Below are 18,125 nucleotides of genomic sequence, written 5' to 3'. Positions count from 1 at the left end.
CTCAGTTGGGGTGGTATTTTCAGTCTCTCTCAAACTCTCTCAAAATCAAAGCAGATGCTAACAAAGACCATTTCTTGGACTTTATGTAGGATGCAAGATGCCAAAATAGAGAATTTGAAATGACAAGCTCAGGACCTTCCCTAGAAATTCTGACCTCTAGGCCTGAGGCTGTTTGCAACTCTTTTGCAAGTTCTCTCATGCCTCACTCTCTGAGACCCATGCTGGACAGGAGAGAAGGGAGTGAAAGAAACCCCAAATGCCCGACAGTGAGCAATCCTGCCCTACCTGAATCCACCTCAAGGAGAAGGGCTCCCTCCTGTGACATCAGTATTTCCTGTGGCTCCCAGTACAAGCTCCTTAGACTATTATTAATTATTTAGCATGTTTTACACCTTTTAAGAATTGTTGTCAGTTTCAAGCCAGCCCTGATGGCTGAGTGGTTAAAACTCAGCATGCTCTGCTTAGGTAGCCGGGGTTCAGTTCCCGGGTGCAGAACCACACCACTGTCTTGTCAGTAGCCATGGTGTCGCAGTGGCTCACACAGAAGAACGAGAAGAACTTACAACTATACGCAACTGTGTACTGGGGTTTTGGGGGAGGAAAGAAGAAACAAGGAGGAAGATCGGCAACAAATGTTAGCTTGGGGCAAATCTTTCCCTGCAAAAAAGATAACAAAAAGAGTTTCTCTTCATCCTAAATGTTCTTCCATTAAAAAAAAAAATTGTTGTTCGTTTACTTGTTTTTTAAAGGAATAGCGTCATTGCCTTTTCTGATTATAAAGATAACCAATATTCATGTAGAAAGTAAAGTTACCATTGAGAAATTACATTTTGATCAGTGGTTTATTGATCATGCTCTGTAATATGTGTGTGTGAGGGCTGGAGGGTGTGAGGCAGGAGCAGTGAAGTGCTAAAGGGCTGCTTTAAGAGCCACTGGCAGTCCTGGCCCACACAATCAGGCAAGAAAAAAGGAAGAAAGGTATTCAGCTTGGGAAGAAAAGAATGAAACTGTTTTTATTCATGAGATTAAAATTTTTGTACATAATTATACTTCAATAAAGCTGATTTTTAAAAAGCCATAAAAAGATAAATAATCTACCTTAATAAAAGTAAAATGTAAAAACAATCAAGTTATTAATGAAAGTTTAAACATTAAAAAAATAGTTGCTACCTACCAACCACAGAAACAAGAGAGAGCTGTCACCCCTCACGGGTCCACATCATGCTGCTGGTGTTAAAAGCCTTGGAACCTAGATCAACAATGCTTGTCACCCGAAGCCCAGGGGCCAACATAGTTACCATGAGCCACACTCTGAGCAAACGTTTTTTCAGTTAGTAGAACGGCATTAGTAAAAATAACTACTCGCTAAAAATATCGTCTTAAAAGGCTTCCATTTTCTGGATGCTTCTGCTATTTTGGTGCCAAGATAAACAACTGTCTACTGTTTGTTTCATTCATGACATAAATTGCTTTGGCATGTTCCCTCAAACCTCCTGAACGTCAGGTCCATCTGTCTGTCCATCTGTCTTCTTCCTTTCTCCTTCCCTCCTACCTCCCTCTCTCTCTTTTGGAAGTATGCCAGTAAAGGCATGAGAGTCTTATTTCAAAATATACAGTTCTGTACCTCTACTCAGTAGGCCTTCGCTTGCATAACCTGAAGAATTACTTATCCATAGGGCAAACAGCTGAATCTTTCCCATAACTGAGATCACGTCGCTCAGGAACAAACGCACATTACATATGTGTGCAGACACGAGTAGACATAGCAGGCCTATGAGCTTGCCACGCTCAGAAAGGCCCAGTTGCAAGGCTGGCCTTTGGCTGACACCTGGGAACATGCCCAGTAAAACCTTTCCTAAATGATGTGAGTGGCTCACTGTGCCTAGATTGTGAAACAACGTGGCGCATGCTGAACGCCTGCTTTCTTCTGGGCGTCTAGAACTTCAGGGACTGCCAGCAGTCACGCAGGCTCTGTGGGCCTCCATGACTGACTCCCGAGAAAGACCCTGGACTCTTAGCCTCGGATGAGTTCCCTGGTAGACAACACTTCAGACAGGTTGTCACAACTTGTTGCTGGCGTGATTAAATGCATCCTGTGTGACCCCACTAAGAGAGGGCTCTGGGAAGCTTGCACTGGTTTCCTTCTGCAAAGGACTGAATGCTGCGTCACTCCAAAGTCCATATGTTGAAACTCTAATCCCAGTGTGATGGCATTTGGAGGTGGGGCCTTTGGGAGGTAATTAGGTCATGAGGATGGAGCTCTCAAAAATGGGATTAGCGCCCTTCTAAGAGGCCAGAGAGCTCGCCAGCTCTCTTTCTGCCATGTGAGGACACGACAAGATGACAGTAGTAGTGTGCAACCTGGAAGAGAGATCTCACCAAAACCTGGCCATGCTGGCACCTGATCTTGGACTTCTAGCCTCCAGAACTGTGAGAAATAAATGACTATTGTTTAAGCTACTCAGTTTATGATATTTTGTTACAGCAGCCCAAAGTGACTAAGACAAAAGTTGGTACTGAGGAGCGAGGCTGATGGCCTAGTGGTTAAAGTTCGGCACTCTCACCACTTCAGCGGCCCAGGTTCATTTCCCAGTCACAGAACCAGGCTACCTGTCTGTTAGTAGCCATGCTGCAGTGGCAGCTCACACAGAAGAACTAGAATGACTTCCAACTAGAATATGTAACTACATACTGGGGCTTTGGGGAGCAAAAAAAAAGAGGAAGATTGGCAATAGATGTTAACTCAGGGTGAACCTTTGCTGGAAAAAACTTCGTCCTGAGCAGTGGGGGTGCCGCTGTAACAAATACATGATGCAGAAGCAGCATGGAGCTGGGTGCCAGGAGGCTGGAAGAGTGTTGGGTGCATGCTGGAAAGGCCTAGATTGCTGTGAACACATTTAAAGGCAATTCTGGTGAGAGCTCAGAAAGAAACAAGGAGAGCTTTGGAGAAACCTCCCGTTTCTTAGAGAACGTGTAAGTAACCATGAACAGAACGTTGGTAGAAATATGGACGGTAAAGGTGATGCTGATGAGGTTTCAGACTGAAATGAAGAACATATCACTGGACACGGGAAAGGATCAAGTACAAAAAGTGGACATATGCAAACACGTGGAGCATTTAAGAAGAGTGACAGAAACTACTTTAAAATGTCAAATGGAAATGCTAGGAATAAACAATAATATCAGAGATGAAGAATTTCCTAGATGGGCCTATCTGAAGACTGAACACAGCTGAGGAAAGAGACTGCAAACTCGAAGACAGGTCAATAGAAATTATCCAAAATGAAACAAGCAGAAGATGGGTGAAAATCAGAAGATCATTCAAAAGTTATGGAACAATACCAATTGGCCTAATTTATGTATAATAAATAATAAATCAAAGAGATAATAAATAATACAAAGAGATAACTGAGAAATTTCCAAAATTAATCTATGATAAAAAATCACAAATCTAAGAAACATACAGAACCCCAAGCAGGGCCAAAAAAACCCCCAAAAATCCTACATACATCATAGTCCAAATGCTAAAAAACAAAGATATAAGGAAAATCTTGGAGGGAACTAGAGAAAAAAAAATTATATACAGAGGAACAAAGAAAAATTATAGGAGACTTCTTAGCAGAAATGATTCAAGCCAGAAGAAAACAGAGTGACATCTTTAAAATGCTGAAAGATAACAACTGTCATCCTAGAATTTGATTTCCAGCAAAAACATCTTTCAAATATGAGGTCTAAACAGAATTTTTCAGAAAAATAGAAAAAAAAAACCCTGAAAGAATTCACTGTCAGCATACCTGCACTGAATGAAAGAAATGTTAAAGGAAGTTCTTCAAGAAGAAGCAGCATGATACACACGGAAATTTGAATCTACACAAAAAATGTGGAAAACACCAGAAATGGTAAAAATATAAAAGACTTTTTCTTATTTCTAATCTCGTTAAAAGATAATTGTGACTTCTGGTTCAGCTCCAACATGCAAAGAGCTAGGAAGCCATCACTCCCATCCTCAGAAGAAAAAAGCTGAAGAAACTAAAAACCAATGACTTTTCTTAGATCCATCGGAAAACTGAGGTTGCAGAGCAAAGGCTGCAGAAGGTACCAGAGCCAGGAAGAAGTCGCAACAATTAAACAGTAACATTGACAAAGTGCTGCAGGCTCAGTGTGGACTATTTTGAGAGTTAAAAACCTCCGAGGTGGGGGCTGGCCCCGTGGCCGAGCGGTTAAGTTCACGCGCTCCGCTGCAGGCGGCCCAGTGTTTCGTTGGTTCGAATCCTGGGCGCGGACATGACACTGCTCCTCGAACCATGCTGAGGCAGCGTCCCACATGCCACAACTAGAAGAACCCACAACAAAGAATATACAACTATGTACCAGGGGGCTTTGGGGAGAAAAAGGAAAAAATAAAATCTTTAAAAAAAAAAAAAAAAACCTCCGAGGTGAAGGTGGTCAAAAGTTACTAACTTCCAGGTATAAAATGAGTAAGTCCTGGGGGCGTGACTTCCAGTATGATGACTATAGTTAATAAGACTCTACTGTGTATTTGAAAGCTGCTAAGAGAGTAGATCTTAAAAGTTCTCATCACACACAAAAATATTGTAACTATGTTATGAATTTATTAATATTCATAATATTAATTAGACTTATTGTGGTAGTCATTTTGCTATATATCTACATATAAGAATCATTATGTTGTACACCTGAAACTAATATAATGTTATATGTCAATTATACCCAACTTTTTTAAAACAGGCAAAAAGACACTCACCAAAGGAGGTAAAGAAAGTGTCAATAAGCATGTCACAATATCGCAACACCATTAAATAACAGAAAAACACAAAATAAAATTGCAGTGAGATAGCACTACTCCCCAGCTAGAAAGCTCAAAATTAGAAAGGCTAAAAATTACAAGAGTTGGCAATAATTTGGAGAAATTACATGTTGGATATGGTTTGGAGAAACTATGTATTCTCATTCTCAGCTGAGGAATGTAAAATGGTACAAATACTTGTAAGCAGAGTTTGGCAGTTTTTCCTTACAGGAAACATGTACTTACCACAGAAGCAACGTGTTCACTCTTAGATACTCAACCAAGAGAAACGAAATCTCAGATGCATAAAGGCTTGTCCATCAATGTTCACAGCAGCTCTGCTCATAATCACGCCAGCCTTCAAACAGCCTGCACGCCCCTCATTGGGTGAACGCATAATCATATTGTTGAACGAAATACTCTTCCAAAATAAAAAGAAGTGAAGTGGGAAAAAAAAAAAAACAACCCTACGGGTCTCGACTTAAAGGGGCTCCCACACTCACATGGATTTTACCTCCAGAAACTCTACCAGGTTCTCATGGGAAAAAATGGAGAAAATTACCCTTTGTTCCAGACAGGGGGAGGGAAAAGTAACCATTTTGCAACACACCTAGAGCATTGTCCATAAGAAAGACCTGCTCTCCAAGGAAAAGTTCTTGACTGGAGCCTTATCTGACCTGGAGGAAGGGTAACTGGTCATCTCTAGCCATCCTGTCTTATGTAAGGGGAAATAAAGAGACTAAGAAACACCTCTGAATGTCACATTCCAAAGACTCAGGCCCACTAACAAATTAAGATTTAATCATAAGATTATACAATGCTTCTCTTCCTCAAAACCTACCACAACAACTGGGCTTCAGTATATTGGCGATGGATTATAAGTGAACAAGTTGCAAGTCACAAACTCTATTTAAGAAGGAGTTCTTAGGGAAACCCAAAGACAACAGAGGTGGGGAAAGAAAAAATGAAACAAGGACACTAAAAGAAACTGCAGCCCCTAGCACCTGCAGCTACAGAAAATATTAAACAGAGCCCAGCTTCTAGCCAGAGGAACATAAAACCTCACTCTAAGGGGCTAAATATCTCAGTTCCTATTACCCAGTACACCATGTTTAGCTTTCAACAAAAATTATAAAGCAATGTAAACAGCAAACAAAAACCAAAAAACACCTTACCATCTGAAGAGGCAGAAGAAGCATCAGAACCAGACTCAAATATGGTGAACATACTGGGATTACCACATAGAGATTTAAAATAACTAAAGGTTCTAATGCAAAAAGTAGATAATGTGCAAGAACAGATGGGTAACACACACAAAGAGAAGAAACTCTAAGAAAGAAGAAAAAGGAAATGCTGGAAACCAAAAACACTGTAACATAAAAGAAGAACACCTTTGATGGGCTCATCAGTAGACGGACGTGGCTGAGGAAAGAACCAGCGAGCCTGAAGATACGTCAACAGAAACTTCTCAAACTAAAGAGAAAGATAAAACGAAGTGGAAGAAAACCCAGAACAGGATATACAAGAACTACTGGACAATTTTAAAAGCTGTAATATACCATAATGGGAATACCAGATGGAGAAGAAAGGAAGGAAGAAAAGGAGAGAGGGAGGGAGGGAGGGACAGGACAGAAATATGTGAAGTAAAAATGGTGGAGAATTTTCCAAAATTAATAACAGACACTAGAGCACAGATCCAAGATGCTCATAGAACAGCAAACAGGATAAGTATCTGACGCATATCATATTCAAACTGTAGAAAACCAAAGACAGAGAAATTCCTGAAAGAAGTCAGAAGGTAAAATACCTTACCTATAGAGAAACAAGGATAAGAATTCCGTCAGATTTCTCATCAGAAACCATGCAGGCGAGTAGACTACAGACTGGCATATTTCACATGTTGAAAGAAAAAACTACCAACTTAGGATTCTGTACCCAGTGAAATTATCCTTCCAATGTGAAGGAGAAATAAAGACTTTTTCAGACTAACAAAAATTGGGGGACTTTGTCACTGGCAGACCTGCCTTGAAGGAAATGTCATCAGAAGTTCTTCAGAGAAAAGGAAAATTCAGAAAATCATGGTCAGAAACCAAGATCTACATAAATGAAGAATATCATAGAAGGAATAAATGAAGGTGAAATAGAATCTTTTATTTTTCTTATTCTTAACTGATCTAATAAATAACTTTTCAAAGTAATAGTAGAAACAATGTATTGGGTGATTATAGCATATGGATGAGTGAAATGAATGACAGCAATGTTGTACGGGACAGGAGGGAAAAAGTGGAACCACTGCGGTATAAGGTAACTGCAGTACCCATGAAACAGCACAGCACTATTTGAAAGCGTACTTACACTAATTGTAAATATATACTGCAAAAACTAGGGTAACCAATAAAAACATTAATAATTTTTTTAATTAAGAGGAGAGAAAATGATTTAATTGATTGTAAAAATAATCAATTAAAATCAGTGAAGGCAGAAAAATGGGGGAATATAAAGAAACAAAGAACAAGTACAAGAAGTAGAAAACAGTTATAAATACAGTAGACATTAACCCAACTATGCTAATATCACTTTAAATGTGAATACTCTAAATATATTCATGTCAGAGTAGATTTTTTAAAAAGACCAAAATATAGTTGTCTACAAGAAGCCCACTTTAAATATAAATACAAATATAGATTAAAAGGTAAAGAAACAGATGCAGCATGGTAACACTAATCAAAGGAAAGCTAGCATGTCTATATTAACCTCAGGCAAAGCAGATTGTAGAACCAGGAAAATTACCAGGGGCAACAAGTGGCATTACATAATGCTAAGTGGTCCGTTCTCCAAGATGACATAACAATCCTTCACATGTATGCACCCAAGAACAGAGCATCAAAACTTGTGAGGTCAAAAGCAAGAGAACTACAAAGAGAAATGAACAAACCCATTATTACAGCTGTAGACTTCAGCGCCCATCTATCAGTAGTGGACAGATTTAGCAGGTGGAAAGTCAGTAATGACACAGTTGAAGTGATCAACACCAGCAATCAACTGTATCCAGTTGATGTTTATCAAATACTTCATCCCACAACAGCAGAATACACACTCTTCTCAAGCTTACATGGGACATCCACCAAGACAGGCCACATCTCAGGCCTTAAAGCACACTCTAACAAATTTTTAAAAAACAAAAATCATACAAAATATGATCTTAGACCAGAGTGAAATTAAACTAAAAATAAAAACAGAAGGATAGCTGGGGATTAAACAATGTGTGACTAAATAATACACAGGTCAAAGAAGTCCCAAGAGAAACTGAAAAATATTTTGAACTAAATGAAAATGGAAATACAACTTATCAAAATTTGTGAGGTGCAGCAGAAACAGGGCTTACAAAGAAATTTATAGCACTGAATGCATATATTAGAAAAAAGAAACATAAAATCAACAACTAAGCTTCCACCTCAGAAAATTAAAGAGCAATGTAAGCATAAAGAAAGCAAAGAAAAGAAATAATAAAAATTAGAGCAGAAATAAATGAAATTGATAATAGAAAATCAATAGAGAAAATCAATGAAACCCAAGTCTGGTTCTTTGTAAAGATAAATATAATCAATAAACCAGGGTAACCAAGAAAAAAAGTAAGACAACACAAATTACTAATATCAGAAATGAAAGAGAGGTCATCAGTACTGATTTCATGGACATTAAAAGGATAATTAAGGAATATTATGACGCCCCAACATTTAGCAACTTAGATTAAAGAGACCAATTCCTCCTAAGACAGAAACTACTAATACTCACAAAAGAAAAAGCAAATCATCTGAATAGGCCTATGTCTATTAAAGAAGTTGAATCAATAACTAATAACCTTCTAATATGAAAGCACCAGATCCAGACAGTTTCACTAGTGAATTTTACCACCATTTAAGGGAAAAAAAACATACCACTCCTCTCAAATCTCTTCTGTAAAATAGAACCATAGAGAAATCTTTCTAACAATTCTATGAAGCCAGCATTGCCCTACCACCAAAACCAGAAAAAGACATTAGAAGAAAGAAAAACTACTGGCCAACATCACTCATGAACAGAGATACAAAAGTCTTCAAGAAAAAGATTAACAAATTGAATCCAGCAATGTATAAAAAGAATTACACACCATGACCCACAGACTTTATTACAGGGATGCGAGGTTGGTTCAACATTTGAAAATCAATAAAGGTAATGCAACAAAACAAAATAAAAACGAAAAATCATATTATCATATTGACATATGCAGAAAAAGCATTTGACAAAATCCAAATTCCATTCATGATAAAAAAAACTCTCAGAAAACTAGACTAGAGGAGAGGAATTTCTTCAACTTGATACAGAATATCTACAAAAAATCTACAGGTAACTTAATGGTGATAAACTGGATGCTTTCCTCTAAGATGGGGAACAAGGCAAGGATGTCCTGTCTCACCACTCCTATTCAAGATCCTATTAGAAGTCCTAGCTAATGTAGTAAGACAGGAAAAGGAAATAAAAGGCATATAGATGGGGAAGAAACAAAACTGTCTTTATTCTCAGATGACATGATTGTCTATGAAGAAAATCCCAAAGAATCAACAACAACAACAAAGACAAAGTACAACAACAAAGACTCCTGGAACTAATAAGCAACCACAGCAAGGTTGCAGGATACAAAGTCAATATACAAATCTCAATTCCTTTCCTATATACCAGCAATGAACAACTGAAACTAGAAATAAAAAAACACAGTACTATTACATTAGCTTCCTCTAAAATAACGTACATAGATATAAATCTAACAAAATACGTACAGGATATATATGAGGAACTCTACAAAACTGATGAAAGACAGCAAAGATCTAAATAAATGGAGAGAGATTCCATATTCCTGGAGAGACAGACTCAATATTACTAAGATCTCAATTCTTCTCAATGTGATTTATAAAGTCAATGCAATCCCAATCAAAATCTCAGCAAGTTGTTTTGCAGTTATCAATAAATTCATTCTAAACTGTATGTAGAAGGGCAAAAGATCCAGAATAGCCAGCACAACACTGAAGAAGAACAAACTTGGAACACTGACACTATAAGATTTCAAGATTTACTACAAAGCTACAGTAATCAAGACAGCATGGTTCTGGTGAAAGAACAGATCAAGGGAACAGAATAGAGAGCCCAGAAACAGACCCACACGTGTACAGTCAACTGAGCTTTGACAAAGGAGCAAATGCAATTCAATGGAGAAAGAATATTCTTTTTGACAAATGGTATTGAAACAATTCAACATCCATATGCAAAAAAAAAAATATATATATATATATATATACACACACACATAAACCTTATGCTTTCACAAAAATTAACTCAAAATTGGATCGCAGGCCTAAATATAAAACACAAAACTATAAAACTTTTAGAAGATAACTGTAGCAGTGCCCAACAGCTACCATAACAAAGTATCACAAACTTCATGGCGTAAAAGAAAAGAACTCTTAAAGCTCAACAGTTAGAAAAAAAAAAAAAAAAACCTGATTTAAAAATGGAGCAAAGATCTAAACTGACACCTCACCAAAGAAATGGCAAACAAGCATATGAAAAGATGCTCAACATCATATGTCATTAGAGAACAGCAAATTAAAACAATGAGATGTTACTAAATACCTATCAGAATAGCTAAACTCAAAAACACTGACAATACCAAATGCAGGTACGGATGTGGATTCATTGCTGGGAACACAAAATGGGACAGCCACTCTGGAAGACAGAGCAGCAGATTCTTACAAGTTAAACACAGCACAGCTCCAGCATCTGTACTGCTGGGTATGCACCCAATAGATGTGAAACTGATGTCCACACAAAAACCTGCATTCAAATGTGTACAGCTGCTTTATCCACAATCATCAAAAACTTGGGGGAAAAAAACTGGAAGCAACCAAGATCTACTTCAACAGTTGAACAGATAAACAAATTGCAGTATCCACACAATGGAATATTACTCAGTGATAAAAAGAAAAGAGCTATCAAGCCATAAATAGATGTGGAGAAACCTTAAGTGAAAGGAGTCAGTCTAAGAATTGACCTGTATGAGTCCAACTTTATGACAAGTCTCTTATCAGATACATGTTCTGCAAACATTTTCTTCTGGTGTGCAGCTTGTCTTTACTCTCTTAACAGCATCTTTCACAGAACATAAATTTTTAATTTTAATAAAGACCAACATAAATTTTTTCTTTCATAGATCATCCTTTTGGTGTCGTATCTAAAACTCACTGCCAAAACCAAGGTCACCTAGATTTTCTCCTGTGTGATTATTGTGGGTCAATTCTGTACCGAAAAAGATATTTTGAAGTCCTAACCCCAGTACCTGTGGATGTGACCTTATTTGGAAACAAGTTCTTTGCAGATGGAGCCAAGTTCAGATGAGGTCCTAATCCAATGACTGTTGTCCTTAGAAGACAAGGGAAATTGGGACAGAGGAAGAAATCCATGTGATAACAGAGGCAAAAACTGGAGTGACATGCCTCCAAGCCAAGGAACACCAAGGACAGCTGGCAACCACAGGAAGTTAGGAAGAGGCAAGGAAGGGTCCTTCCTGGACCCACCTCTGTTTTTTAAGCCACCCAGCTTGTACCTCTTGGCTATGGCAACCCTAGGAAACTAATACAATTTTTGGTGCAAGAAAGTATAGTGCTGCCGTAATAAATACCAAAAAAAGTGTGGAAGTGTCTTTGGAATTAGGTAATGGGTGAGGCTGGAAGAGTCTTTAGGCACATGATAGAAAAAGCCTAGATTGCCTTGAAAAGACTGTTGGCAGAAATATGGACGTTAAAGGCGTTTCTGGTGAGGGGTCAGAAAGAAAAGAGGGAAATGGTGGGAAAAGCATCTATGGTCTCAGAGAATACCTATACCATCAAGAACAGACTGCTGTCAGAAACATGAATGTTAAAGACTCGTCTGGTGAGGCTTTAAAAGGAAACAATCACTATCTCATTGAACACTGGAAGAAAAGCGATCAGTGCACTAACTTGGCTGAATTATTTTCTCTTATTGGGTAGAAAGTCAAACTTGTAAGTAATGAACTCAGATATTTAGGGGAAGAGATTTCGAAGCAAGGTGCAAAAGATGCAGCCATGGTTTCTCCCTGCTGCTTATAGGAAAATGCAAGATGAAAGAGATAAACTGAGGGAGGAACTGTTGAGCAAAAAGCAACCAACACTTGATCTGGAAAATTCTCAACCTACCCAGGACGTGCTCTGGAAAAGGACTAAGGGTGTGGCTGGACAAACTTCAACCAAAGAGATTGTGTGTGTGACTCATGGATCCAGTCAGCCCTCAGGAGAAACACTGCCAGCTTGGACTGAAGGGGACAGAGCCAGGACGAAATGAAGGAAGGCCATCAGAGTTTTGGTATTGCTGTGTTTAGGACTTTCTTGGGAACCGTGACCCCCTTTATCTTTCCAATTTCCCCTTTTGGAAGAGGAATGTCTATCCTATCCCATACCATTGTATTAAAGACGGAGATAAAATGTTTCCTAGGTTTCAAGAAAAACAGATGGCTATGAATTTTGCCCCAGTAGACACCATATCCAGTTCTCATCATCTAATTTAGATGATTTAGAAGATGAGCTTTGGGACATTTTGAGTTGATATTTTGATGAGATTTTGGACTCAGAGTTGATGCTGGAAGGGTCAAGACTCTGGAGGATGTTGAGATGGAGTACATGTACTCTGCACACAGCAAGAACGTGACTTTGGGGGGTGGAGGGAAGGCTGTTTTGGTTTGAATTGTGTCAACCAACTGAATTGTGACGCCAAGGACTGCCAGCAACCACCGAAAGATGGGACGAGGCGAGGAAGGACCCTCCCCATAGCTTTCAGAGAGAGCACGGCCCTGCTGACACCCAGATTTCAGACTCTAGCTTCCAAAAGTATGGAAGAAGACATACCTTAGCACACTAGGTGCTCAAACCACAAAAGAAAAACTGGTAACTGGACTCATAAAAATTAAAAACTTCTGCTCTTCAAAAGATAGCATTAAAAAAATACAAAGACAGGCCACAGAATGGGAGAAAACACGTATCGGAAAAAGGACTTGTATCCCAAACATATAAGGACCCTTATAACTCAGACAGAAGAAAAACAACCCAATTTTTTTAATGGGCAAAAAGACTTGAAAGACACTAGACCAAAGAAGAAACACAAATAGTAAATAAATATATGAAAAGATGCTCACCACCACTGGTCAACAGAAAATGCAGAAGAAAACAATAATGAGATACCACTACATACCTACTGTTGTTAGTGCCCTTGTGTTGACACCGACTCCTAGCGACCCTGTGCCCAGGAGAGCAGAGCCCTGCTCGGTCTTTCCGCACCATCCTCTCACCTTCTGGTGCTGCATCAGATAATGCTCCACTGCTGTTCACAGGGTTTTCACGGCCATTGATTTTGGAAGTGGGTGGCCAGGTCCTTCTTCCTAGTCTGTCTTAGTCTAGGAGGTCTGCTGAAACCTGTCCACCAGGGGTGACCCTGCTACTTGAAATACTGGTGGCAGAGCTTTCAGCATCACAGACCTATTAGAATGGCAAAAATGAAACACACACACACACACACACACAATACAAAGCGGTTCTGGCGAGGCTGTGGAGCAACTACAACTCTCAGGCATAGCTGTTAGGGTCACTCTACTCATTACCCTGCTTTATTTTTCTTAAAAGCACTTTTCACTACCTTCAAGTTTGCTTATGTATGTAAGTTCATATGTATCTGCTCCACTGCTCCATATGTACCCTTACTGTCAGTCTCCCTCAACATAAGTGCCATGAGGCTGGTGACTTGGTCCGTCTTGTCACCATCTGTCATCTCAGCACCAAGAAGAATGGCACAAAGTAGGCACTCAACACATATTTATAGTTAAATTTGAAGGCAGGAAGGAGCAGAAAGGACACTAAGATAAGTGAGTATATGGAGGCAAGGAACCCAGTCACCGCCCTCTACAGAGGGACAACCTGCTGTTGTAAAAGAAAATGAATTTCGACCACCAGGAGGCTGCATGGGGTAACGCAGGGAGTGCCCATTTCAGGTGCACATCAGAATTACCTGGAGAGCTTCGCAAAGTCCTGATTCCAAGCCATACCACACCAATGAAGTCAGAATCTCTGAGAATGGGGCCCAAGCAGTGGTCCTTAAGGTCCCCCAGGTGATCCAGCTGTGCAGCCAAGGCTGAGAGCCACTGAGGAATGGAAACTGGGCCTCGAAGCTGTACACACCTGTGTGCAAATCTTGGGCAAGCGACTGACGTCCCTCAGCCTGAAAATTCTCACCTACCAAGTGGGCATGATATACATCTCCCAGAGTTGCTGCATGGGAGGGAGGGAAATCTTTCTGATTATTCATACCAGTGACTCTCACGCCTGGCTGCAGGGTAGACTCACCCAAGAAGCTTTTTAAAAAATACCAATACCAAATATCCAGACCATGCCCAGGCCAATTAAATGAGAGTCCCCGGGGTGGGTCCAGAGCATCAGTACTTTTTTAAAAGCTAACTGAACAGTCAGGGCTGAAAAGCACTGATTTGCACTAATGATAACCCACGCTAGCTGCTCATCCAAGCCACTCTGGGAGCTCCTAAAAAATAGATTGATTCCAGAACCCTGCCATGACTTATTGATCCAGAATCTGTGGAATTGGAGCCGGTCATTTTGCAAAGCTTCATAAAACTCATAAAACTCCCTCCTGGTGATTCAGCTGCAAACCCAGTGGGAACCACTCCTTTATACCATGCGTTTACTCTCCCTGTCCTGGATCATTAGAACTTCCACCGGCCTCCTGTGCCAAGTCTGTCCAGTGGCTTTTAATCAGTAACTGAGGCCACACATCACAGTACATCTAAGTTTTACAGATCTTTTCAGAGCATTTTCACGTGCAGCCCACTGACCCACATCATTTACCATACGCTGTGCCCAGCCCCTGCTGTGTAGTTCATCAGCCTTTCTCCAAATTCCTCCAAAGGGCTGCCGATTTGGGGTTGGCAAAATGGCATCACACTGCTCCCCAAGCCTTATTTCCCTTTAAGTGGTAGGCAATGCCAGGGCTAATGAAATGAACCCCACTGGTCCAGTGACTCTGAATGAAGTCCGAGTTGTTTTCCGCACCGAGAAACAAATTGTTATGTTTGCTTCCCACAGAGAGAGAATAGAATTGAAGGAAACAAAAGTGACCCCTGAGTTAGGAGCATCCACAGAGCGCCATGCAATTCTCAAACTCTGCCCAGACACCATGGCAGGACCCTCAGGGAACGATTTTAGGGGAGTCAATCAGTACACCATACCACCACGGCTGCACTACCAGACAGCGGACAACAGCAGCACTGAAACAAGCAGGCTCTAGTTCAGGCTTACTGAGTCTATTAACTCATGGGATCTTCACAAGAACCCTAGCAGGCAGGACTGTTACTATTCCCATCTCACAGATAAAGAAACAAAGGCACACAGAGGTTATACGATTTGCCCAAAGTCACATAGCTAGTAAGCGGCAGTTTTTGAACGCAGGCACTCTGCTTCCATTTGTTGCCTTATCTACTCCAGTAGAGTGCAGACGAGTGACAGCCAAGCAGTCTTTAAAAAAAACTTAAAGTCAGCAGCAGAAACTGGAGATCAGGCTATGCGTACCCTGGGCAAGTTATTTAACCTCTCTGAGCCTCTTTTTGCATCTGAAAAACAAGGATAATAATAGTGCCTGCCTCACAGAGTGGAGGTGAGGGTTAGACACAATTGTGCATGTGGGGCACTTTTAAGAGGTGTCACTGGGAGCCATTATTATTATTTGAATCATGACACAGCCCAACTGGTCAGGAAGAACTAATAACCTTTTAAACTGAAGATTTCCCCTAGTGATCTTAGATCTGTAGATTCCCAGTACATCGGGTGCAATATGAAATGCGGTAATAAAAGATTTTCACAGAAACTCAAGAACTGCCACTATGACAAACCCCCCTCCCCCTGCCCCAAGGCCATCCAGTCCAAGACTAGGATGTCTGACAATGGAGAGTTCTATTTGCTATAGTTTGGCTCTTTTAGCAAACATCCTCGATTATCAAGCTGTATGAATGTAACCGCACAGGAGCCAGACTTCCCAGTAGCTGCAAACGGCAGCGGCCGCTGGTTTGACTGGAGAACACGTCACAGGAGATCCTGTCTAGCAGTAAATGTCAGCCCTCCGCACTGACATTTATACAAAAAAAAAAAAGAGAGAGAGAATTCAAACAAAAATGGTAACATCCATCACGTGCTTGCCACCGTCTTAAATGCTTTCCATGCATGATCTCACTTAATCCTCAGGACACCCTTCCAAGCTTGAACATTCCCACAGAAAACCACACAACCCCCTGGTTGATCACGCTTTAAACTCATGATGACACATCCCACATGGGTAGTCCACACTGCCTGGCAATGCCACCCCTTTCCCTAGTGAGTGGGCTTTCCCACTCTCCAGAAGGACTCTGTCACATGTCTCTCCTCCCAGTTCTCACAGCTCTTGTCCTCTCCCCCACTGTCCTTCCTCTCAGCCAGTGACTGCCTTCACAGACAGACGGTGCCTCTATCCCTGTCTGCCTCTGCACCCAGTGACTCAGCTTCCCCTCTACTGACAACACAATAGGTATTCCTGCTCATTTCAAAGCCAGCTACCCTCCCGTTCTGGGGTCTCCTCCCCTCTCAGTTGTTCAAGGCCCTACACCTACAATGCTTCCTCCTCTCATCTGCATTTCTCCCTTTCTATGAGTTCAATCCCCCTGGCATATAAACATATTCTAGTTTCCTCTATCATAAAAAAAAAAAAAAATTCCACTTGACCTTAATGCCCCGCTACTCCATTAAAGTTGTTAAAATTATTAAAATCCTCCTAATTGCCAGATCCATCTTACACAGTAGCACTCACCACGGTGGCCCACGACTTCCGCCTTTTTTGGCTTCCCCTCCTCTTGTGTACACTCTCAACCGAGGTGGTTTCATCCAGACCCTTAGTTAAAATACCATCTCTGTGGTGATGATTTTAAAAACCAGCTGTAGCCCTCACATTGCCCAGATTTTCACACTCAAATTTCCGAAGGCCTACTTGACATCTCGACTTAAAAATCCACTAGGTGATTTCTGTCACGTATATTTTACCACAGTCAAAAAACAAATCTACCAGATGATTGACAGATGGAGACAGGGATGGAGGGAGGAACAGATATATGAAAACAAAAGTGTAAGTAAGTGTTAATGGAAGGATCCAGGTGGTGAGCATAGAGTTAACTGTAAAATTCTTTCCAACTCTACTGTTCGTGAGTTGTGTGCTGGAAAAAAACCCATTAGGCATCTCAAACCTGACATATTCAAAACATAATTCCAGATTCCACCCCTTCCAAAAATGAAACCTACCCCCCACCTCCGGTTTCCCCCTTCTCGTTAAAGGGCAAGGCAAAAGTCCAGGACTCAGCCCTGAATGGCCATCTCCCACGTGGAATATAAGTCCATGAAGGCCAGGACCTTGCCTATCTTGTTCATCGATATTTCCAACTTCTAGAACAGTACCTGGCACGCAGGAGGTGTTCAAAAACAGCTGTTGAATTAAATGAGGAATTAATGCTCTGTTTCTCTCTAGGCCTCTCAATCCTCACCGGTCCTGAGAACGGACTTCTTGGCCTCCAAGCCTCCCCAGCCCAGGCGAGGGGAGCCCACGTCTTAGGACCTGCTTACGGCTTCTTACCAATCATATCAGGTCCATGCTCCTCAACCAGAGTTCAAGGCCTTTCTTTACCACAGAGCCAAGGTGTTTCCCGTCCCAGACCTGTCACACACAGGGACCACAACATATGTCACAGTACGGCCGGGCATCACACTGCCCAGGCCGAGTCTGCCCCCAGGCTTCAGCGGACTCTGGCCTCACTCCGCCCAGGGCTCGCCCGACCCCAGCCCAGGCAGGCCTCCTGATGTCCCGGGCCCCGGGCCACTCCTTCGTCCCCTGGGCATCAGTGGCATCTTCCTCTCGGGACCACCGCCCGGGCTGGGGTCAAGTCAGCCTTGTCACCCCGCAGCGCTCCCCTCCTCCGTCTCACCTGGCCGCTCCCCCGCCACCTGCCGGCCCGCCAGCCCCAACCGCCCATACCCGCCCGCCGCAGCCCAGCTGGCCAGTTGGGTCGTCCAGGGAGCCCGCAGGCCCGGCCGGCCGGCGCCGTCCAATCCCCGCGGGGCCCGAGAGCCTGCGCACTGCAGCTCTGCTTGTCCTCCGAGGCACCGCCCCGCCCACCGCGGACCCAGAGGTGGAGCAC

The 18,125-nt window shown here is 41.6% G+C and overlaps 1 protein-coding gene across 34 annotated transcripts in view; it reads right to left on the bottom strand.

The window, feature by feature from the left end:
- The window catches only part of PTPN20 (protein tyrosine phosphatase non-receptor type 20), a 112,931-nt gene extending 94,806 nt beyond the window's left edge, over positions 1-18,125 (bottom strand). For 6 of the 34 annotated variants that reach the window (XM_070265437.1, XM_070265488.1, XM_070265367.1 and 3 more), the window contains exons 1-2: positions 17,963-18,041; positions 17,564-17,644 (exon numbers count right to left, since the gene is read on the bottom strand). The gene's annotated coding sequence lies outside the window, so the exon portion shown is untranslated. Of the gene's footprint in view, positions 1-17,388; positions 17,417-17,563; positions 17,645-17,912 lie in introns of all 34 variants that reach the window. The other 28 variants (XM_070265318.1, XM_070265351.1, XM_070265449.1 and 25 more) reach the window with 17 other exon arrangements.

The sequence above is a fragment of the Equus caballus genome, chromosome 1 (genome assembly GCF_041296265.1).
Source record: "Equus caballus isolate H_3958 breed thoroughbred chromosome 1, TB-T2T, whole genome shotgun sequence".
NCBI classification, from domain to species: Eukaryota; Metazoa; Chordata; class Mammalia; order Perissodactyla; family Equidae; genus Equus; species Equus caballus.
This window is presented reverse-complemented; position numbering and strand designations above follow the sequence as displayed.